Genomic DNA, 22,965 nt, shown 5'->3' on the forward strand with positions numbered 1-22,965 from the left:
GCAAGACCTCATCCCTCCTTCTACCTATGTCATTGGTACCAACATGTACCATGACCTCTGCCTTATCACCCTCCCCCTACAGGATGTCCTGCAGCCGTTCAGTGACATCCCAGTCCCTGGTACCAGGGAGGCAACACGTCATCCTGGAGTCACGTTGATGGCCACAGTAGCGCCCATCTGTTCCCCTGACTATAGAATCCCCTATTACTATTGCTCTTCCTCTCTTTCCCCCTTCCTGTGCAGACAGGCTACTTGTGGTGCCAGAAGCTTGGCTCTGTCCGCACTCCCTGGAGGAACCAGCCTCATCAGCCTCCAAAATGAAATACCGATTTGCAAGCGGGACCCCAGGGACTCCTGAACTACCTGCCTGATTCTCTTGGACTGCCTGGTCGTCACCCATTCCCTTCCTTCCTCAAGTCCCTTCAGCTGCGGTGTGACCACCTCTCCAAACGTGCTATCCACGATGTTCTCAGACTCGCAGATGTTCCACAGTGTTTCCAGCCGCCGTTCCAGCTCTGAAACCTGAGCTTCCAGGAGCTGCAGCTAGACACACTTCCTGCACACATGCTGGTCCCAGGGACTGGAAATGTTCCCGGATTCCCACATGCAGCAAGAGGAGCAAACCACAGCTTTAAGCTCTCCTGCCATGACTAAACCCTTTAAATTTAAAACTTTAGAAGACTATTATAATAAAAAAATCAACTAAGTTTTGCTAAAACGATGACTTACAATTCAATCCAGTTTGAAAAATACCCACCAGGACTTACTCACCAGTCAGCTGTGCTCTTTGGAAACTTTCGTCTCCCCTCACGCTCTTTGAGGACAGGTAGGAAATGAAAGGAGCTCCTCACTCCCTCCTCACCGAACTCCCTCAGTCACAAACGTCCCACTTTAGCACTCTAATGCAGCCCCAAGTCAGCACTCCAGTTTAAAAGGGAATTGGATAATTATCTGAAGAGAAAATATTTGCAGGGCTACTGGGAAAAGGAGGGGTCGTGGGACTAGCTGAGAATGCTCTTGCAGAGAGCTGGCACAGAAACGACTGGGCTGAATGGCCTCCTTCTGTGTTGTAACCACTCTACGATTCCTCCACCAAGGCTTCCAGCAGAGTCAGAGCCCACCCTCTGCTATGTTGTGCCATTCGTCTATCTTTCCCAGGTCAGAATAAGTTTTAGAATGACTTCCAGGATCTGTTGCTGTCAGAATCCATCTCCCCTTTAAGAGGTGCAGGCTGGCTTTAACTCATGCTAGCCACTCATGATTTTATTCCCCCTCCTTAGGTATGCACCAACTCAACAGTGCACTTAACACTGGCTGCATAATCACCTAAATTAGCAGGCAGCCTAAAGTTTGCATGCTCCCTGAATTCGAAGCAACAAGTGGGGGTTAATTGCACATTGTGATCCTCATGATAGTTTGTGGGCCGTGTCTGACTTTACATCCTCAGTTTTCAGGTGTTAACATAGTCCTGCTTATTCAGCCATAACTGCTCTATCCATGCTCATGATAACCCATGAAATTTTAGAATGAAATCCATAGCTCCCTTTCCTATTCCAGCTTCTACATCAGACATATTCACTGCATATCTACTAGTGAAGAGAGCAACAATGACCACTTGTCCATTAATGAAAGCATGGCATTCCCTCTTGTCTATTAGTGAAGACAGCTTTGCACACCCTCTCGCTCATAGATTTCTTCATATCAAAGTTAAAGAGCCATCTGTCTCCATCGCTTTCACCTTCCCCACCAGTTCAGGCATGATGAAAATGGACTCTGTTCTAAACTGCTATATGTTACATAAAATAGTCACATGATGAACCAGAGATTGATGGAAAACCTTTAAGTGGGTTTGAAATTTTGAGTCTGAATGAAAAATTGTTGCTATTAAAAATGATTTGAAACTATTTGATCTTCAGTGGAGCTGACAAGCTTCATGTCAGGGCATAATGGTTTAAGAGAGCTGATGCCGCAGCTAAAGTCTGGTTCACACCAACAGGTCCAAAAATCTAAAACCAACCTTTGGAAAACGAGAGAAGCATTAATATTAAGAACAGAACTAATCACTGACAATGGACCCCCTGGTCATGTCTGTGTATGTGTGTGTTGTAGAATGGTACTCCGATTAAATAATGCCCTCGAACCAATTTGCAACAACACCGCAGTTATGGTGTGAATGCAGTCTTACATTCCAGAAAAATGCCTGATTTAGCCAGTATCTATTTCCAGCTACGATTAACCCGTGCCAATACCTCACCATCAGCAATTTGTTATTAAGTGGACGACACAATACAAAATGCTTTAACTAGCGATCGGAAAATGAAGCTTTTTTAGTTTCAGGCTAAGTATCAGACCCGACCTTTCAAACATGGGCTGACCAATCAGTACTGCACATGCAGTTTGACGCACTTGTGTTGAGTTGAGGGGCTCTTTCTCCGGCAGGATTTCCTGCTTTGTCAGTGACATGTTGATTCAAGGGCGACTCGCCTGAGCTGCTCCATTTCTCTGATCGTCGTTTGCCAGAAGCTGCAAACTTTCACCACACTGACACAACCGAAAAGTTACCCAAGTCCTTTCGCAGCTGAACTCTGAGAACTTTCCCCGAGCCTGACAGGCCTCACATACAGTAAGTACAGTTTCTATCAAGAAAATTCAGGGCAGAGCTCGATCAGATGTTTAGAAAAAAAAGCTTTGCTTTAACAATCGGCTCGATCTGTTTTACTTCCGTTGTTTGTTCAGTGTCAGCTTCGTAGTACAGAACAATAATTTCGCCACGTTATTATGGCTTGTTTTTAAAAGATTATCGAAGAATACAATCGCATTTTGATCATTTTAGCTGGGCATTTGCTGTTACAATTACAGTGGAGATAATTTCGATTTTTTTTTTCCTTTTGTGTTTGCAAACTAACCCAACTGCAGCACTGGATAATTACAGGATACTATCAAAGGGTCCAATAAATGTCGACATTTGTTGGATGTATTATTTATGAAATACATATTTAAGATAAATCGCGTCAATAACTAATTCAAGGAAGAGAATTAAGTACTTTTTAAAAAAAAGAAAAAAATATCTAAACGGGTTGACATGGATTCCTTACAAAACGTTAGATTTCAGTATTCACAAGTGACAATAGATTTAACAACACGGGTAGTGTGCAGACAGCTAAACATGTCGAAAATCCCAGGTCAGGGAATGGGGTAGGACAGTGTAACGTTTCCTGACAAGTTACTCAATTTCCTCCAGCAGTCCCTTGGCTATTACCTGTATTTTCTTGTTGACCACGTATTTCCTTTCTGCCTTTCCTGAAGCCTCTGCCTCCTGCCCTGAGGCGCCGTTTTATATGAGCTAAGATGGAAAGTGTTCTCAAGCTACTCCACCGTGGAGTGCATCACAAAAGCGCTTGATCCAGTTCTCGGTCAATATGCACACACATATGGGGCTGAATTTTCACAATGGAGGCGGGAGATGGAACTCGGGACTACGGCCGAGTCTCGCATTCGCCTCCGGGGGATTGGGGAAGTAGCTTAATTGGATTGGAGTCTGGTTCAGCGGCGAATTAGAGGCCGCGGGGACGGGACCGGAGGCCGGTCAGATGAATTGCGGCCCCAATTTAATTCCAATGGCTGCTGTTTAAATCTGAAGGGAGTAAGTAGGAGATGTTTGCTGAGGACTGGATTGGCTATGGATAGTATTGGAAAGTTGGAGGCCTGGCGCCCAGGGCAGTTGTGGCCCCTTGTTCTTGGATAGTGACTTGGAAGTGATGCTTGAGGCTGTGAGGAGGAGGTTATCTTTCGGTGGGATGGTGACAGGAGGAGACCGCTAACTGAAACTGAGCAGCCATGGTTTAAGTAAAGTAGCTTCCGCTGTCAATGGTGGAAGTGTTAATTGAAGGACATGGATCCAGTGCTGTAAGCAGTTCAACAACTGCGTATGCATTGGTAAGGTAATTGCTACCTTGAGCCCTCATTACAGGTCCCAGGCCATGCACCTTCCAGTGGGAACACCAACTGAGGACCCTCAGGATGTATGCTGCTCCTAAACGTGGGAGGGGTGTGTGCCCAGGCTACTTACTCACCCCTCAGAATGGCGTGGAGTTATCATAGAGCTGCTGAGGACCTCCCTTCACTGAAACAAGAAGCTTCTAATGGATAGGGGCAAATGCCATTGGTCACAGAGGACCTGGAGGCCTTATCTCTTTTTTTTTCCTTTCCAGGAGAAATGGGCTCATGATGCCCAGGATAAGGTGATGAGAAGTGGTGAGGTTACCTACTACCGAAGGATAGTGTCTATGCAGGAAAGAGCAATGGCAATAGCCAGGGTTTCTGATGAGGCAGTCTGGCCTGGTGAGATGGGAATCCATTGTGCAGATGGTAATTAGAGGGTGAAGTGGTCAATAGAGAAGGGGGGTTGTAGTGAAAGCCACCCTGTCCAGTGGCATGCTGGGTAGCCTCAGCACAACAGTGGCTTCTGCTCTCCTAGGCTGGTTCTTGTGGTCTCCTCTTCTGTCTCCCACAGATGCAAGCATCCATCCAAGGACCCTTTTTCTCTCCTCTATCTGCTGACTCATCACACCTGACAAGTGCACTATCCACCAGTGCTGATACACTCACCACAGTGGGTCCTTGTGTGTGTTTAGATAGGGTGGCACTGAGTGAAGAGCACAGCATAAGGGTGCAGGAGGAGGTGCTGGAGGCAGTTGTGGGCAGTTCCTCAGAGGGGGGGAGACAGGTACAACCTTGTTCAGTTTGTCACAGATGCAGAGTCTCCAGAGTCACAAGGAAAAAAGGTTCTACTTAGAACAGCAGCAGTAAGTGTGCTCTCACCTGAGTTCCCTGAGGCAGTGTGGGGTCATGGGCAGAGGATGGAAGTGTCCATCCAGCTCATGTACTCAAAGCCCTGAGCCATTGTGGTGCACATGAGCTCCTATGTAGACAGTGACCAACCTTGTGGGGAGCCATATGTGGCATCACTGAGTGAATGCAGGAGCAGTGCACTGGCATGCACAGGATGCATGCTATACTATGTAGCCTGGAGTGGTCACTGGATGCAGTTGTGCCACAGCTGGTTTGGTGCTCCAGAAGGCTGGAGGAGACACAAGGCCTGAAAATGTCAGAGGATGAGGTTGCCGCCCCTCACAGGACACCTTTATCATCTTCTGCCTCCTTGGCTCCTCTGAATGTGGGAGCCTCTGCAGCAGGAGGCTGTCCCAGCAGTGATCCAGGTGCAGCAGCCTCTGGAGATGCCCCCATGGGCACTTCCATGACGAATGACTGCCATATGCAGGCAGAGACCAGTGAGCAGGCTGCCTCCACTTCCTCTGAGCATTGGGTAGGAGTGGCGGAGTGTGGAGTCCACAACATCTTGCAGAGCACTGAGTGGGTTGCTTGGATGTCTTCTTGCTATCTATGTGCACTGTTTCCCTTTGTTTTATAAATGATCACAATTCAAGTTACACATCTGAGACTCTTATTGATGGCATGACAGAAAAAGTGGTAAAAGGGGGTGAAGGAGATAAAGGGTGTGCTCAAGGAGAGTACAGAGGCTGTGGGCAGATGTGCATCCTTCATTGGTAGTTTACATGTTCCTGCCTTTTATCTTCAATGGATGTGTTAGGATAGTCACCAGACTCTATTCTATCCCATGCCATTCATCCTGGGTCAGGGGGACTCAGTTGAAACTTGGATGAACAAGATCTGACATTCGTGACTTCCTGATGAAACCTTTGTGCCCCCTGCCATGTCCAGCCACCTCCTTGTGCAGCTGGAGTACTGAATGTTCTGCATTTCCCACCCCCCTCCCACCACCCCCACTACTTTCACTTCCTCCTGCTTCTCTTCCTCCAATGGGCTATCTTTCTGCCAGGGCCTAAAGGTCCACATCTCTCTGAGCGACATGTTGTGGAGGGTGCAACAGACCAGCACAGTGACGGAGACCCTTGCAGAGGTGTATTGGAGAGAGCCATGCGACTGGTCCAGGCACCAGAATTGCATTTTGAGAAGCCTAATGGCCTGCTCAATGCTGGTCATAGTGAGCAGATGGCTTGGATTGCATTGTGTCTCTTCCTTTCTCCAGTGCTTTAGTAGAGGAGTGAGTAGCCATCTTTTCAAGTGATATCCCAGGTCCCCTAGGATCCTTCCATGGTCTTTGAGAAGAAGGTCTGAGGCAGCCTGGACTGGTGGAAGATGGAGTCGTGGCAGCTGACAGGAATGTGAGCACACATGGAGGAACCTCTTGTGGTCGCAGACCAGCTGAATGTTGAGGGAATGGAAGCCCTCCCTGATGGTGTGCCTTGATTGCCACATGAGTTTAATTGATGATGCCCTGCAGCTGGGGGAAATCCTGTGATCACAGCAAAACACAATGCCTATTGTGCTTGTGAGGCTTTCTCATTCATGAAATGAATATATTGTTCAACCCTGGCAAATAGGGCATCAGTGACCTGCATGATGCATTGGAGTATAGCCATTGGCGAGATGCGGTCAAGGTCTGCTGCTGATCCCTGGAAGGAGCCAGAGACAAAGTACTTCAAGGCCACAGTGACTTTGACAACTACTGGCAGGGCATAGCAACCAGTGGTGTGAGGTTTTTGGCAACAAGGGCACAGATGGCAGTGACCATCTGCTTGGAGAGTTGCAGTCTCCGGCAGCACTCTGTTTTGGCCGCCTCCAGGTCACACCACCTTTGGAGGTAGATTCTATGTGGAGGGTATGGCCTCCGTGTCCTTCCTGCCCCTCCTTCCTCTGCCATGCCCTCCTGATGCTCAGGGTGCCACCCTTCCTGTGGAGGATGTTGCTCCTCATTGTCATTGAGCCCAAAATCAGTGAGTCTTGCCCCCATTACGAGCTGCAGCTTTCCTTGTGGTCAGCTGGTTGCCCAATTGTCCTTGGCTGCCTTGCACCCTGCTGTCTCACCCTCAGGTGCCAGGAGGGTGACCACCCTTGCTTGACTTCAATGCTTATTCCCCATGTTCCCTGCCACTTGCGCAGCACCAAGGGTCTCCCTCTGCCGTTGGAACATCATAGAATCATAGAAAGTTGAAGGCACAGAAAGGTCACTTGGCCCATCGTATCTGTGCTGGCCGAAAAACAATCCACTCATTCTAATCCAGCATTTGGACTGTAGCCCTGTAGATAACGGCACTTAAGGTGCATATCCAGACTCCTTTTGAATGAGTTGAGGGTTTTGGCCTCAACTACCCTTTCAGGCTGTGAGCTCCAGACCCCCAACATCCTCGATGAAAAAGTTTTTCCTCATCTCCCCTCTAACTTTTCTACCAATCTCCTTTAAATCTATGCCCCTAATCACTGATCTCTCTTTCTAAGGTGAATAGGCCCTTCACCTCCACTCTATCCAGGCCCCTCACAAGTTTGTACACTTCAATAAAATCTCCCCTCAGCCTTTACTGTTCCAAGAAAAACAACCCCAGCCTCTCCAATCTTTCCTCGTAACTGCATTTATCCAGTCTCGGCAGCATCCTTGTAAATCTCCTCTGTACCCTCTCCAGTGCAACTGCATCCTTTCTGTAATGAGGTGACCAGAACGGCGCACAGTACTCAAGTTGTGGCCTAACCAAAGATTTATACAGTTCCAGCATAATCTCCCTGCTCTTGTATTCTTTACCTCAGTTAATAAAGGAAAGGATTCCATATGCTTGCTTAACCACCTTATCGACCGGTCCTGCTACCTTCAGGGATCTGTGGACATTCACTCCAAGGTCCCTCACGTCCTCTACACTTCTCAGTAGTTTCCCATTTATCATGTATTCTTTTGCCTTGTTTGACCTCCCCAACTGCATCACCTCATTTCTCTCGGTTGAATTCCATTTGCCATTTTTCTGCCCATCTGACCAGACCATCAATATCTTCCTGCTGCTATCCTCCTCGCTATCTACCATACAGCAAATCCTTGTGATGTTTGCAAACTTCTTGATCATACCCCCTATGTTTATATCCAAATCATTGATATATACCACAAAAAGCAGGGGACCCAGTACTGAGCCCTGTGGAACGCCACTGGAAACAACCCTCCAGTCATTAAAACACTTGTCAACAATTACCTTTTGTTTCCTGCCACTGAGCCAATTTTGTATCCACCTTGCTATGTCTCCCATGATCCCATGGGATTTTTTTTAAACAGTCTGCCATGTGGGACCTTGTCCAAAGCCTTGCTAAAATCCATGTAGACCAGATCAACTGCACTGCCCTTACCTATTTTCCTTGTTACTTCAAAAAATTGATCAAGTTGGTTAGACAAGATCTTCCCTTAACAAATCCATGCTGGCTATCTTTGATTAACTTGTGCCTTTCTAAGTGACAGTTTATCCTGTCTCTCAGAATAGATTCCCATAACTTGCCCACTACTGAGGTTAGATTGACTGACCTGTAAATATTCAGTCTATCCATTGCTCTCTTTTTAAACAGAGGTACAACGTGAGCAGTTCTCCAATCCTCCGGCACCCCACCCATATCCAGTGAGAACTGGAAAATGATGGTCAGACCTTCCGCTATTTCCTCTCTTGCTTCTTTTAACAGCCTGGGGTACATTGCATCCAGCCCTGGCGATTTATCAACTTTAAGGATGCTACTCCCATTAAAGATTTCCTCTCTCCCTATGTTTATCAGATCCAATACTTCACACTCCTCCGTAACTCCAAAAGCTGCATTGCCCCCCTCTTCTGTGAAGACAGACGCAAAGTATTCATTAAGAACAGTACCAACATCTTTCGCCCCTACACATAGGTTACCTTTTTAGTCTTTAATGGACCCTACTCTTTCCTTAGTTATCCTCTTTCTCTTAATATATTGATAAAACATCTTTGGGTTCACCTTGATTTTGCTTGCCAATATTTTTTCATGCCCTCTCTTTGCTTTCCTAATTTCCTTTTTAATTTCACCCTCCACTTTCTGTACTCCTCTTAGCTTTCTGTAGTACTGAGTTCTCTGCGTTGGACATAAGCTTTTCTTTTCTGCCTTATCTTCCCCTATAAGCTCCTTGACATCCATGGGCTCTAGATTTGGCCGTCTTCCCCTTTTTTTCTTTGTGGGAACATGTTTACTCTGAACCCCTTGAATCTCCCCTTTGAATGCCTCCCACTGCTCTGACACATTTACCTTCAAGTAACTGTTTCCAGTCGATCTATCTTTGACCTCCTTGTCTCAAGAGGCAATGGGTATGCGCCTGGAGGTGGTCAGTCGATGGTGAAGCAGCGCCTGGAGTAGCTATAAAGGCCAATTCTAGAGTGACAGACTCTTCCACAGGTGCTACAGATAAAATTTGTTGTCGGGGCTGTTACACAGTTGGCTCTCCCCTTGCGCTTCTGTCTTTTTTCCTGCCAACTGCTCAGTCTTTTCGACTCGCCACACTTTAGCCCCGCCTTTATGGCTGCCTGCCAGCTCTGGTGATCGCTGGCAACTGACTCCCATGAGTTGTGATCAATGTCACAGGACTTCATGTCGCGTTTACAGACGTCTTTAAAGCGGAGACATGGACGGCCAGTGGGTCTGATACCAGTGATGAGCTCGCTGTACAATGTGTCCTTGGGGATCCTGCCATCTTCCATGCAGCTCACATGGCCAAGCCATCTCAAGCGCTGCTGGCTCAGTAGGGTGTATATGCTGGGGATGTTGGCTGCCTCGAGGACTTCTGTGTTGGAGATACGGTCCTGCCACCTGATGCCAAGGATTCTCCGGAGGCAGCGAAGATGGAATGAATTGAGACGTCGCTCTTGGCTGACATACGTTGTCCAGGCCTCGCTGCCATAGAGCAAGGTACTGAGGACACAGGCTTGATACACTCGGACTTTTGTGATCCGTGTCAGTGCGCCATTTTCCCACACTCTCTTGGCCAGTCTGGACATAGCAGTGGAAGCCTTTTCCATGCGCTTGTTGATTTCTGCATCGAGAGACAGGTTACTGGTGATAGTTGAGCCTAGGTAGGTGAAATCTTGAACCACTTACAGAGCGTGGTCACCGATATTGATGGATGGAGCATTTCTGACGTCCTGTCCCATGATGTTCGTTTTCTTGAGGCTGATGGTTAGGCCAAATTGGTTGCAGGCAGCCGCAATCCTGTCGATGAGTCTCTGCAGACACTCTTCAGTGTGAGATGTTAATGCAGCATCAGCAAAGAGGAGTTCCCTGATGAGGACTTTCCGTACTTTGGTCTTCGCTCTTAGACGGGCAAGGTTGAACAACCTGCCACCTGATCTTGTGTGGAGGAAAATTCCTTCTTCTGAAGACTTAAACGCATGTGAGAGCAGCAGGGAGAAGAAGATCCCGCACAGTGTAAGTGCGAGAACACAGCCCTGTTTCACGCCACTCAGGATTGGAAAGGGGTCTAATGAGGTGCCACTTTTGCTAAATCACACTTCAGTTTAGTAAAATTGGCCTTGCCCCAATTGAGAACTCTAACTCTTGTTCCATCTCTGTCCTTTTCCATAATTATATTAAAACTGGCTGAATTATGATCACTGCCACCAAAATGCTCTCCCACTGCCACTCCTTCCACCTGCCCAGCTTCATTTGCCAAAACTAAGTCTAAAACTGCACCCTCTCTTGGACTTGCTACATACTGGCCAAAAAAAGTTCTCCTGAATGCACCTCAAGAATTCGGCTTCCCTCCATTCCTTTCACACTAAAACTATCCCAGTTAATATTGGGGTAGTTAAAATCCCTTACTACTGCTGCCCTATTGTTTTTACACTTCTCATATTTGCCTACACACCTGTTCTTCTATTTCATTCTGACTGTGGGGGGGGGGGGTCTATAGTACACTCCCAGCAATGTGATTGCCCCTTTTTTTGTTCCTTAGCTCAATCCATATGGCCTCATTTGATGAACCTTCCAATATATTATCCCTCCTCACAGCTGTAATAGTTTCTTTGACCAACTCTGTAACCAGGAACTTTGAGCTGCCATTCCTGTCCCTCCTTAAGCCATGTTTCTGTAACAGCTATATCATTTTGTCACATGTCTATCTATGCCCTCAGCTCATCTTTGCTATACTCCTTGCATTGAAATAGATACCCGAGTGTTGCAAAACATTAAAAAAAAATTCTAACCTTTGTTTCCTCTGTCTTCCAGACTCATCCATTAATTTTCTGCCTTTCATTTTCATTTCTGATTTTTGTCCCAACTGAGTCTACCCTCAGGTCCCCATCCCCCTGCCAAACTAGTTTAAACCCTCCCCAATAGAACTAGCAAAACGTCCCGCAAGGAATTCAGTCCTGGCTCTGTTCAGGTGCAACCTGTCCAGCCTGTACAGGTTTCATCTCCCCCAGAGCTAGTCCCAATGTCCCAAGAATCTTAAGCCCTCCCTCCTGCACCATCTTTCCAGCCATGCATTCATCTGTCTTGTCCTTCTATTTCTATACTCACTTGAGCATGGCACTGGGAGTAATCCAGAGATGACTACTTTTGAGGTCCTGCTTGCTAATTTCTTACCTAGCTCCTTAAATTCTGACTGCAAGACCACATCCCTCTTTCTGCCCATTTACTTATATGCCTCTGGAGTAATTCCCCTGGATGGCCATGATTGGCTTCCCAATCTGTACCTGCTTCCTTTCACCTGGTCTACTCCAGACAGCACATGTATCCCGTGCACCCCAATAAACCTCTCGACTCCCCCATTAATGTGTTCTCCAAGTACCTTTTAATTGGCCTTAATCGGGGATTGGGTAGGATTGCAAACCTGCCCTGGTGAACATAACTGGCACAAGGAACAACATTACAAAACTAGCATGCTGGTTGATGCCTGTGTTTTCAGGTCTTGCCTCCGTTCCCTGAAAATTCAGCCTATATACTTTACAGCAGGGCCAAAGGATAGCAATTAGTACTGGGAATAAAAACAAGAAATGCTGGAAATACTCAGGTCTGTCAGCATCTGTGGAGAGAGAAGCAGAGTTAACGTTTCAGGTCAGTGACCCTTCAGGTTCTGATGAAGGGTCACTAACCTGAAACATTAACTCTGCTTCTCTCTCCACAGATGCTGCCAGACCTGCTGAGTATTTCCAGCATTTCTCTTTATTTCAAATTTCCAGCATCTGCAGTATTTTGCTTTTAAATTAGTGCTGGGAATCCTGACTGATTTCAGCCTGCTCCATGGCCTGGGGTGCTGAGGTCAAATGTAGCACTCCAAGTGCTGCTCTGGCTGCGATCAGTTGGGTCAGCACAGACTGACATTAACTGTATTCCTAAGTGATAATTTCAAAGTGTAAAATTAATTATTTTCTGTAAACCCAACTGACCTTTGAGGATTGAGACATATATTTCCAGTTGCCTGTAGACAGTTGTTACTGAATGTGTATGCATAATAATGTAAGTGGAAGGTTGCAAGGTCCTTCTGTCCCAATCGTGTCTCATCCTCATGACATGTGCAGCAGGTTAAACATATTCTGCTCTCACTCACCATCTCTGGTCTTGCAGAGGCACATTATACCTATCAATTTTTAGTCAAAGTGGCACATCTGACTGGCCACCAATCATCACTTTCACTGAGCACAGTCATCCTGCATTTATCAAATTCTTTTTGGCTATACATGTGTGAAATGAGAGCATCTTAGACAATGTTATCATAGTTACAGGAGTAGACCATTAAGCCCCTTTGAGCTTATTCTGCCATTCAATCAAATCATGGCTGGTCTGAGACCTAACTACATAAATCCTCCTTTTGTCTCACATCCCTTAAAACTTCAGCTAATTAAACAATCTATCAATCTCTGTTTTAAAATTAACAATTAATTTAACATCAATTGTTTGTGGAAGAGCATTCCAAATTTCTACCACCCTTTGTGTGAAGAAGTGTTTCCTAAATTCACTCCTGAAAGGTCTGGCTCAAATTTTAAACTGTGCCTCTAGTTCTAGATTTCCCAACAAGCAGAAATAATTTCTCCCAATCAATCCTATGACCCTTAATAACTTAAACTTTGATCAAATCACCCCTTAACCTTCTGAATTTCAGGGAATACAATCCTAGTTTGTTTAATCTCTCCTGGAAGCTTAACATTGGAGTCCAGGTATCATTACAGTATAGCTATGCTGCAATCCCTCCATGGCCAAAATATCCTTCATAAGGTGTGGTGCCCAGAACTGTTTGCAGTACTCCAGGTGTGGTGTAACCAGGGCTTTGTACAGCTGAAGTGTGACTTCCGATCCCTTCTATTCTATTCCCATCTAAAGGCCAGCTATCCATTAGCCTTTTTGATTAAAATGTCATGAAAAAGTACAGAAAATAATGATCCATGTACCTAGACCCACAAGTCTCTTTGGAACTCCTCTAATTCTAGCTTTTCATCATTCAGAAAGCAGACTGTTCTATCCTTTTTAGGTCCAAAGTGGATGACCTCACATTTGCTTAAACTGAAATCCACTTGACACATTTTGTCTATTCACAGGCTGAAGCATTTGCATCCATCTTCAGCCAGAAGTGCTAAGTGGATGATCCATCTCTTCTTCCTCCTGAGGTCCCCACCGTCACAGATGCCAGTCTTCAGCCAATCTGATTCACTTCATGTGATATTAAGAAACAGCTGAAGGCACTGGATACTGCAAAGGCTAGGGGCCCTGATAACATTCTGGCAGTAGTACTGAAGACTTGTGCTGTAGAACTAGCTGTGCTGAAGACTTGTGCTGTAGAACTAGCTGTGCTCCGCATCAGGTGGCAGGACTATATCTCCAACACAGAAGTCCTTGAAGCGGCCAACACCCCCAGCTTATACACACTACTGAGTCAGCGGCGCTTGAGATGGCTTGGCCATGTGAGCCGCATGGAAGATGGCAGGATCCCCAAAGACACATTGTACAGCGAGCTCGCCACTGGTATCAGACCCACCGGCCGTCCATGTCTCCGTTATAAAGACGTTTGCAAACGCGACATGAAATCGTGTGACATTGATCACAAGTCGTGGGAGTCAGTTGCCAGCATTCGCCAGAGCTGGCGGGCAGCCATAAAGACAGGGCTAAATTGTGGCGAGTCGAAGAGACTTAGTAGTTGGCAGGAAAAAAGACAGAGGCGCAAGGGGAGAGCCAACTGTGCAACAGCCCCAACAAACAAATTTCTCTGCAGCACCTGTGGAAGAGCCTGTCACTCCAGAATTGGCCTTTATAGCCACTCCAGGCGCTGCTTCACAAACCACTGACCACCTCCAGGCGCGTATCCATTGTCTCTCGAGATAAGGAGGCCCAAAAGAACTGAAGACTTGTGCTGTAGAACTAGCTGTGCCCCGAGGCAAGCTGTTCCAGTACAGCTACAACACTGGCATCTACCCAGCAATGTGAAAGATTGCCCAGGTATGTCCTGTGCACAAAAAGCAGCACAAATCCAACCCGGTCAATTATCGCCTTATCGGTCTATTCTTGATCATCAGCAAAGTGATGGAAGGGGTAATCGACAGTGCTATCAAGTGGCACTTGCTCAGCAATAACCTGCTCGTTGACGCTCAGTTTGGGTTCTGCCAGGGCCACTTACTCCTGACCTCATTACAGCCTTGGTCCAAACATGGACAAAAGAGCTGAACTCGAGGTGAGTGATTGCCCTTGACATCAAGGCAGCATTGGACAGTGTGGCATCAAGGAGCCCTAGCAAAACTGGAGTCAATGGGAATCAGGGAAAACTCTCCACTGGTTGGTGTCATACCTAGCACAATGAAAGATGGTAATGGTTGTTGGAGGTCAATCATCTCAATTCTAGGACATCACTGCAGGAGTTCCTCAGGGTAGTGCCCTAGGCTCAAACATCTTGAGCTGCTTCATCAATGACCTTCCCTCCATCATAAGGTCAGAAGTGGGGATGTTCGCTGATGATTGAACAATGTTCATCACCATTTGTGACTCCTCAGATACTGAAGCAGCCCATGTCCATAAGCAGCAAGACCAGGACAACATACAGGCTTGGGCTGATAAGTGGCAAGTAACATTTGTGCCACACAAGTGCCAGGCAATGACCATCTCAAACAAGAGAGAATCTAACCATCTCCCCTTGACATTCAATGGCATTACCATTGCTGAATCCCCCACTATCAACATTGGGGGTTACCATTGACCAGAATCTGAACTGGGCTAGCAAGATAAATGCTGTGGCTACAAGAGCAGGCCAGAGGCTGGGAATTCTGTGGCGAGTGACACCTCCTGTCTCCCCAAAGCCTGTCAACCATCTACAAGGCACAAGTCAGGAGTGTGATGGAATACTCTCCACTTGCCTGGATGGGTGCAGCTCCAACAACACTCAAGAAACTCAACACTATCGAAGACAAAACAGCCTGCTTGATTGGCACACCATCCACTCAACATTCACTCCCTCCACTACCGACAGTGGCAGCAGTGTGTACTATATACAAGATGCACTGCAGCAACTCACCAAGGCTCCTGAGACAGCACCTTCCAAACCCGTGACCTCTAACACTTAGAAGGACAAAGGCAGAAGATGCATGGGAACACCACCACGTGCAAGTTTCCCTCCAAGTCACACACCATCCTGACTTGGAACGATATTGCCATTCCTTCACTGTCACTGGGTCAAAATCCTGGAACTCCCTTCCTAACAGCACTGTTGGTGTACCTCTGCCCCAAGGACTGCAGCGGTTCAAGAAGGCAGCTCACCACCACCTTCTCGAGGGCAATTAACGATTGGCAATAAATGATGGCCTAGCCAGCAACACCCACATACCATGAAAAAAAAATTAAAATAATTTATTCTATCAATGTCTCTTTGTAATTTTACACTTCCATTTAACCTGCTTACAATACTGCTTATCTTTGTCTCCGTGGCAAATTTGGATATGTTGCTTTCCATCCCATTGTCTAATTCCTCAATGAATACATTAAGGAGAGGTTCTGGATAGCTTTGGCCTGCTCTGAAGTTTCTGCTCCAGTGCTATCCATTGGCTGAAGAGGGTTTATGTTGCATTGTTAACTTTTGCAATATATTTTTTGGGTAACTTTTATTTAACCATCAGATTTAGTCAATAATGTGGCAAGTTACCTTAACGAGAAATTATTCTTGGTAAACCATTTCGGATGACAATGTCATCTCAAGATTGCTAAACAGATGAAGCACCTCTTGAGATCCTGTTTGCAAACACTGGGTAAGTATGAGGATACCATCCTGTTATCTCATGGTGCTGTGATTTATATTAATTGAATGAAAATCATTTTTGCAATAGCACTTGAGAAATTTGAACTGCTGATTCATAATTCCTTCGCCTCAAGGGCTAATGTGGTGGTTTTTCAGTACATACCTTTCTGATTTTAGTTTGACTGCAGAATTCCTGAATGATTGTGGTTTCAAGCTTGTGTGGATTTTCTCCATGCTTTGCAATGTTCCAAATAATAACTTTTGTGATCATCAGAACATTAAGCTATGGTGTCTCTGCTGATGTAACATAAACTCCAGCTGCACAGGAACATTATTGCAGTCATTGTGAAAAATGCAGCCGTTGGTAATACGTCATTGATCTACCAATTTGATATGTATGTTTCTGGAAGTTTACCACGCTTCGTTTTAGTTCTCCCTTTCCTGTGCCAATCACCATTGAAGAATGGGTAATCAGCCTGCACCAAGGCCCCTTCCAATGCCATTTTGTAACTTGCTCTCAAGAACTGTGCAAAGGTGCATGGTGGGTTGATTCTTTTATGCATTTTTTCATTTTAACGCATTTTGATTTTCGTGTCCTGACAGACCCAATGGTATTGGAAATCTTCTGCATGGACAATAGTGGGAATGAATCTATAATAATACAACTGCCACAGATCTTTAGTTCACCAATTATCTATTTTCCAAGTAAAACATTTCCATTTGGAAAGTCTTGCTTTACTAACAATTACAGGCATACGTTTCTGTAGGAATCAATGGATTTTGCAGGTCCTGTTAGGGAAAATTTCTTGCACCTCAATTTGGGACAGGTTAACAGGATTATCACATCCTTAGCAGTACATAACCATCACTAGAACTCATTTCTCTAGTGATCTATGATCTTTAATGCTTTCACTTCTACTTTAATTTACAAATGGTTTCCAGTATAAGTTTTGTCTGATATTATATGGAGGAATTTTTGGCCTTAAGCTTTAGGAGTTGATCTCCATGCTGTATGATGCTGATTAGTGATAAATCTCACTTCATGAAGGGAAAGCCTTGTGGCAATATGTTCTGTTGAAAGTACTATGGCCTGGAATTTACGCCGGGCGGACAGGAGCTGGCCATTGACGTAAAAGTTGGTGGTGAACCCGCTTCCGCCCAGCCCAAGGATCCAACCCGCATTTTACGGGCATTAATTGTTCTGAGGCGGGACTTCCACCTGCTTGAGGGAGGAAGTCCCACCTCATTGAGCTGCCGGCCAATCATCGGGCCGGCTGCTCTTAATCTCAGCAGCGCCACTGGGAGCGGGTGCCACTGGGAGCAGGCGCCACTGCTGGGACTGTAGCCCAACCTAGGACATAGAGCCAGGACTGCAGGTAAGTTAGGGCTGCCTCGCCGGGGAAATCGGTTGTGTCCCGGCAAGGCAAGGGTGGTCGTTTGGGGGGAAGGCGCGGGCATCTCGGGTCCTGGAGGTGGTTGGGGAAGCAGGGGCAGCCCTCAGTCGGGTCCTGAATGCACTGAGAGGTCGCCAAGTATTACTGAGCGGCCTTTCACGTCTCCCGGATGCCTGCCGCCATGGGTAAAATACCCGTGGAGGCGGGCGAAGGCCCTTAAGTGGCCCGTTTCTCGCCCGGCCCACATAAAGTGGGGCGGAGGCAGGAGCGGGCTGGGAAGATCTCCCGGAACCTCCCGCTCAATTTTATGCCACCCCCTCGCCACCATCCGGCTCGCTGGGGTGGCGTAAAATTCTGGCCTGCATCTCTGCGAAATAATAGATACTTTGTACTACTTATCTTGTTATTACATGACATTCCTACCCTGCTTGAAATCAACCTTTCATGTATCTATTTCTCCAGAGTTGCTCCAGTGACTTAGGTTACAGTGGCTGTCCATCTGTGTTTCAAAGTGGCTCCATTGTTACAAGGTTGATAACAAAGATTTCATCTGGCTATGTGATCGATCTCAGACCTTTTGTAACCCAGTGAAAATGGCACTTTATTGTATTTTTATTTGGTTACATGCATATTGTCTCAACCTATAAAAGTATAGAAAAAGGGAAAGAGCAACATTTATTGACTGTTAACACCATGATGAAGGGGTCATCAAATTAGAATTGCCATTGAGTAAGGCGAGAATTTGGCAGAAACTTCATGACATTGCTGGAGTATGGAATGCTTTGGAGTTGAGATGGAGCCAGCTACATCTTTTAGGGGAAGAATAGATAAACATTTAAAGGTGAGGAAATGCATGGTTCCGGGGAGAAAGCAAGGCCGTGGGAATACATATTACATAGAATATACAGCACAGAAAAGGGCCATTCAGTCCAACCAGTCAATGCTGGTGATTATGCTCCACTTGGGCCTACTCCATCTATTCTCCTTTAACCCTATCAGCATAACCCTATATTCCATTCTCACTCATATGCTTATCTAGTTTTCCTTAAATACATCTGTACTATTTGCTTCAACTGCTCCCTGTGGTAGCAAGTTCCACATTCTCATTCCTCTCTGGGCAAAGAAGTTTCTTCTAAATTCCCTGTTTGATTTCTTGGTGACTATCTTATATTGATGGCCTCAAATTTTGCTCTTGCTCTTACAAGTGGAAACTCGGTGCATTATTGGAATTGGCAGCATCTGTGGTTTGGGCACTACAGGTGCTATTTGGGGTTCAAAATGGCGATTGTGGCACACGTACACTTTTGGGGCGAGTTGTGCAGAGTTTTTGGAGGATGTAACTAGCAGGGAGTTCCATGTACAGTTTTGGTTTTCGTACCTAAGGAAGGATAAACTTACCTTAGAGGGGATGCAACACGGGTTCACTACATTGATTCCTGGGATAACAGGGTCATCCTGTGAGAAGAGATTGAGTAGAATGGCCTGTGCTGTCTGGAATTTAGAAGAATGAAAGTTGATCTCATTTTTTAAAGGACTTAACAGGGTCGCGTTGAGAGGCTGTTTCCCCTGGCTGGAGAATCTAGAATCAGTAGTTATATTTTCAGATAAGCGGGTGGCCATTTAGGACTGAGATGTGGAGAAATTTCTTCACTCAAAAGGTCGTGTACCTTTGGAATTCTCTACCCCAGAGGTCTGTGAATGCTCAATCGTTCTGTATATTCAAGACAGAGATAGATTAGATTTTTGGAACAAAAACCCAGCCAAAAAGTCCCAGCCATGGCTCACTCAGGAAGTTAAGGATAGTATTAGATTAAAAGAAAAGACTTACAACGTTGCAAAAAAGAGCAGCAACTCTGAGGATTGGGTGTGTTTTAGAAACCAGCGAAGGGCCACCACAAAGTTGATAAGGGAAAAAACAGAATGAGAGTAAACAAGCTAGTAACATAAAAACAGATTGAAAGAGCTTTTAATAGGTATATAAAAAGGAAGTGAGTAGCTAAAGTAAATGTTGGTCCCTTGGAAGCCAAGACGGGAGAAATTATCATGGGGAATGAGGAAATGGCAGAGGCATTGAACAAATATTTTGTCTGTCTTCACAGTAGAAGACACAAGTTCGATACAAGGAATAGGCTGTAACCTAGGGGCTAAAAAGAGTGAGGAAATTAAAGAAATGTAGAGAAAATGTATTGGAGAAAATTAAGAGACTAAAATCTGACAAATCCCTGGGACCTGATGGCCTACATCCTAGGGTTCTAAAAGAGATAGCTGCAGATATAATGGATGTGCTAGCTATGATTTTCCAACATTCCTTAGATTCGGAAATGGTCCCATCAGATTGGAAATTGGCAAATGTTACACACTGCTTTTCAAGAAAGGGGAGAGAGAGAAAACTGGGAACTACAGGCCAGTTAGCCTAATGTCAGTCATTGGGAAAATGCTGGAATCTATTATTAAGGAAGTTTTAACAATGCATTTGGAAAAGCACAGTATGATTAGAACAAGTCAACATGGTTTTACTAAAGGGAAATCCTGTTTGTCAAATTTATTAGAGTTTTTAAGGATGTAACTAATAGGGTAGATAAAGGGGAACTAATAGATGTAATATACCTGGATTTCCAAAAGGCATTCAATAAGATGCCTCACAAAAGGTTAATTGGCAAGATAAGGGCTCATGGAGTTGGGGGTAATATATTAGCATGGATAGATGATTGGTTAACAGACAGACAGGAAGCAAGGAGTGAACATAAACGGGGCATTTTCAAATTGGCAGATAGTAAACAGTGTAATGCCACAAGGATCAGTGCTGGGGCCTCTGCTATTTACAATCTATATGAATGACTTAGATGAAGAGACCGAGAGCAATGTATCTAAGTTTGCTGATGATTCAAAGGTAGGTTGAAAGGTAAGCTGTAGGAGGATACAGAGAGGTTGCAGATAGATATAGACAGGTTAAGTGAGTGGGCAACAAGATGGCAGGTGGAGTATAATGTAGGGAAGTGTGAAGTTATGCACTTTGGTCGTAAGAATAGAAAAGCAGAATATTTTTTAAAAGGTTTATTGTTTAGTTTAGAGATACAGCACTGAAACAGGCCCTTTGGCCCACCGAGTCTGTGCCGACCATCAACCACCCATTTATACTAATCCTACACTAATCCCATATTCCTACCACATCCCCACCCGCCCCTATATTTCCCTACCAACTACCTATACTAGGGGTAATTTATAATGGCCAATTCACCTACCAACCTGCAAGTCTTTTGGCTTGTGGGAGGAAACCGGAGCACCCGGAGAACACCCACGCAGACACAGGGAGAACTTGCAAACTCCACACAGGCAGTACCCAGAATTGAACCCGGGTCGCTGGAGCTGTGAGGCTGCGGTGCTAACCACTGCGCCACTGTGCCGCCTCCAAGGTGTGCAACTTGTAAGTGTCGATGTTCCAAGAGACTTGGGTGTGCTTGTACAAGGAACATAGAAAGTTAACATGCAGGTACAAAAAGCTATTAGGAAGGCAAATGGCATGTTGGCCTTTATTTCAAGGAGATTGGAGTACTGGAATAAGACAGGGTTTTGGCGAGACCACATCTGGAATACTGTGTGCAGTTTTGGTCTCCACATTTAAGAAAGGATGTACTTGCATTGGAGGCAGTGCAGCAAAGGTTTGCTATATTGGTCCCTGGGATGAGGGGTTGTCCTATGTTAGGCTGAGTAAATTGGGCCTGTATTCTCTAGAATTTAGAAGAATGAGAGGTGATCTCATTGAAACAGATAAGATTCTAAAGGGGCTGGATTAAAGCCTGGCTACCCAACCTGAACCTGACTACATATGTTGGGTTCAGGTCGGGTCTATATTCTGAGTCCAGCATTCGGGCTTGGCTTGGGTCAGGCTGGACTGGAAAGTGCTGCCTGCAGGAACTCACAGGATCAGGTTCACCCATGATTTCCCACAATTCCATCTGCAGGAGTAGCCTGCTGCCGGAACAGATGAACTGGATCACAAGTATTACCATTTGGACAAGGTAGAGCACAATAACATGTTTGATATCATTAAATTTATTGCGATATTTGGGTTGGGTTGGGCGCGAAAAATAATTAAAGGACTCAGGTCAGGTTCGGGTTGGCTGTGGTCGCGTCGGGCCCGGGTCGGGTTTCAATTTTATACCCGAGCAGGCCTTTTGGGTGGATAGGGTAGACACAGAGATTGTTTCTGCTGATCAGGGAATCTAAAACACGGGGGCACAGTCTCAGGACGAGGGGCCTATCATTTAGGACTGAGATGAGAAATTACTTCACTCAAAGGATTGTTAATCTTTGGAATTCCCTACCCCAGAGGGTTGTGGATGCTGCATCGTTGAATATATTTAAGGCTGGGATAGACAGATTGTTGGCTCTCAGGGGATCATGGAATATGGCGAGCAGGCAGGAAAGTGGAGTTGAATCCTAAGATCAGCCATGATCATATTGAATGACGGAGCAGACTCGATGAGCCATATGGTGTGCTCTTGGACACTAAGGGAATTAGGGGATATGGGGACTGGGCAGGAAAGTGGAATTGAGGTCAGAGATGAGACATGATCTTATTGAATGGCAGAGCAGAGTCAAGGGGCCATATGCCTACAGTTGCTCCTATTTCTTATGTTCTCATCCTTATGGGATGTGAGAAGGAGGATTCAGTTTCAGCCCCACCCTTGGCCATGGCCTCAGCAATGCGGGTCCCAATATTGGGCAGCACTATCTCCTCCATGGGGTTCAGGACATGCAGGCGCATTTTTTTTTTCCTCCCTCTGGTTAGCTCCTGCTGCCACTGGTTGTGCACCACCTTGTCATGCAAGAGATAGGGAACTGCCAGTAAGTGTCAAGCAATGTGTTTGGCTGAATAACTGGCAGCGTGTGCAAGTTGAGATGTAGGTGTGAGGTTTGCAGGAGCGCTAAGTGTGTGAAGGTACCGTGTAGTATAAGAATGTCAGGTATGAGTTCTGATTCATAGAGATTGTTGGTAGGTGAGTGAAGGGGGGTGTAGTGTAGTGAAATGAACAGTGCCTGAGGCTATTTATGCAGTTGATGGGATATCTCCTTTGAAGATGCAGTCACTGACCAGTCATGGGAGGTCATTGAACTTCTTGCAGCACTGCGTCCAGGTACTCGGGACTTGACTTCTGGCATTCACCTCCATGGCATCTGCTATCGTTGCCTTCTGAGCATGTGTCCAGAGGGTTTCCTGGCCGTCTGCGGAAAAAGGATACCTTCCACTTCCTCCACCAAAACATCCAAGGACCTTGGAGCCTGCTCTTTCCCATGTTGTTCCATTATTCAATGTTCCCCAGGACAGATTCACATCCTGTGAGATTACCAGCATATGCTGCAGCCATAATGCACCTCCCCTTAAAGAGGTGCAGGCTAGCTTTAAGCAGGGCATGCTTGTTTTAAGTGATGTTAGCCACTTGCAATATTGGCCCTCTGCTCAGGCATCCAACCAATCATCAGCAAGTTAGCACTGGTTGAATG

The 22,965-nt window shown here is 45.8% G+C and overlaps 1 protein-coding gene across 7 annotated transcripts in view; it reads left to right on the forward strand.

Annotated features, from left to right (window-relative positions):
• Nucleotides 1-2,442: 2,442 nt before the first annotated feature.
• Nucleotides 2,443-22,965, forward strand: part of LOC137373803 (E3 ubiquitin-protein ligase pellino homolog 2) — a 416,880-nt gene continuing 396,357 nt past the window's right edge. For all 7 annotated transcript variants that reach the window (XR_010975700.1, XR_010975701.1, XM_068039205.1 and 4 more), the window contains exon 1: nucleotides 2,443-2,623. The gene's annotated coding sequence lies outside the window, so the exon portion shown is untranslated. The remainder of the gene's footprint in view (nucleotides 2,624-22,965) is intronic.

This window comes from Heterodontus francisci, chromosome 9 (genome assembly GCF_036365525.1).
Source record: "Heterodontus francisci isolate sHetFra1 chromosome 9, sHetFra1.hap1, whole genome shotgun sequence".
Classification (NCBI taxonomy): Eukaryota; Metazoa; Chordata; class Chondrichthyes; order Heterodontiformes; family Heterodontidae; genus Heterodontus; species Heterodontus francisci.